Source organism: Perkinsus marinus, assembly GCF_000006405.1.
Source record: "Perkinsus marinus ATCC 50983 genomic scaffold scf_1104296933886, whole genome shotgun sequence".
NCBI classification, from domain to species: Eukaryota; Perkinsozoa; order Perkinsida; family Perkinsidae; genus Perkinsus; species Perkinsus marinus.
In genome coordinates this window covers 1-1,501 of record NW_003215016.1, presented here as the reverse complement: position 1 = coordinate 1,501, position 1,501 = coordinate 1, and the positions used below count along the sequence as shown (strand labels likewise).

Below are 1,501 nucleotides of genomic sequence, written 5' to 3'. Positions count from 1 at the left end.
GTGGCATATTTAGGGACGGATTGAGTAATTTAGGGGCGGGCGAAGAATCCGGATTTTTGAACCTATGCTATATGCGATAACTATTAGAGTTATTAGGCTACTTAGTAGCCGCTACTAGGGATATTGAATTTGCGGTGTGGATTATGCTCAGAAATAGTATTTGGATAATCTTCTTCTGAATTACCGAAGAACTATCTCGAGGGTTCGTCGAGGCTCGAGGCAAACGCGCAATCTGACCGAACCCGGGGAATACCATCCTTCCGACCCGGGGAATCGGCATCTGCAGAATATCTGGCTGTCGCCGCAATTGGCAGCGTGCCACAGCAAAGCGACTCGCCTCGGGCGAACAGCAAGGTCGTGCGCGGATATTCAGTATCTCGCTGATGGAGTCTATCCGAGTCAGATAATCAGACAGCCTCCCAGTGCCTGTGGCTATCAACTGAGCGGTCTAGCCTCGACCCTTACTTTTTCTTCTCGTGGAAGTGCTTTGCTAAAGGCATCCTGAATTGTTGCAATAATATGACAGGTGCTGTAGACCCTATAAGTAACCCTCAATGCTGACGTAGGAGAGCATTTCAATGAATTTCGAATTTCGAGGTGGATCGATTCCTCGAATCGAATCGATTCGTCTGCCCGCCGCAGCATCCTCGATTGATTAGCACCGAACAATCGATCGATTTTCGATATCTCGATCCAATCGAGCCTCGGTCCGATGTATGGTATGGTGTGAAGTGATACCGTAGAACGCACGCTTTAGTCGAGGTATCAACACATCTTAACCATGAAAGATTCCCAAGCCTGGGTTTTCACGGTCCTGTAGCTCAGTGGTTAGAGCGATGGTCTTATGAGCCATAGGTCGTGGGTTCGACCCCCTCCGGGACTAGTCTAATTCCACTCATGGATATTGAACGTTTTGAGAACAGGTCATACTACGACCTTCATAGTCACGCTGATGCGACAACCATAGACAATTCAACTTAAGAGCAGACTGTCGAATGACCATGGGGAAAATTGGGTTGAACATAATTCTGTCAAGAGCGTTTTCGTCCATCGGATTCGTCCCCGCTTCCCCCAGCGCAATGTTAAGGACAACGAGCTGCTATTCCAGGCTATCCAACTTTGTCCATGGGGAGTGGGGTGCTTCGTACGAACCGGTGGATTATGCACCAGGAAGATCCGAACTTCCGCGGGTGAAACCCAGCGGCTTGACGGCCCACCGCCTTAACCACTCGGCCAAAGTATCTCGATCTTTATCGTTTCATGTGAGTTCTCGGCTTCATCCGCTTAATGTGTATGCTCCACAAAAGCCGCGAGACGCAATGTTGAGCCCTTGCAACGACACCTGGGAGATTCGAACTCCCGCGGGCAGAGCCCAACGGCTTAGCAGGCCGCCGCCTTAACCACTCGGCCAAAGTGTCTAGATTGTTAGTTTTTAGGCTCAACCGCTAGGCAAGTGCTCTACATAAGGGTGATAGGTGACACTACTGAATCCATTCAAAAA

At 49.5% G+C, this 1,501-nt stretch overlaps 3 non-coding genes across 3 annotated transcripts; 1 reads left to right on the top strand and 2 right to left on the bottom strand.

The window, feature by feature from the left end:
* Positions 1 to 810: 810 nt before the first annotated feature.
* On the top strand, positions 811 to 883 carry Pmar_PMAR022089. The gene has a single exon. It is a non-coding gene; the product is annotated as a tRNA-Ile (tRNA).
* A 279-nt stretch (positions 884 to 1,162) lies between these two features.
* Pmar_PMAR022088 lies at positions 1,163 to 1,243 on the bottom strand. Its single transcript has one exon. It is a non-coding gene; the product is annotated as a tRNA-Asp (tRNA).
* A 93-nt stretch (positions 1,244 to 1,336) lies between these two features.
* On the bottom strand, positions 1,337 to 1,418 carry Pmar_PMAR022087. The gene has a single exon. It is a non-coding gene; the product is annotated as a tRNA-Ser (tRNA).
* Positions 1,419 to 1,501: the final 83 nt, after the last annotated feature.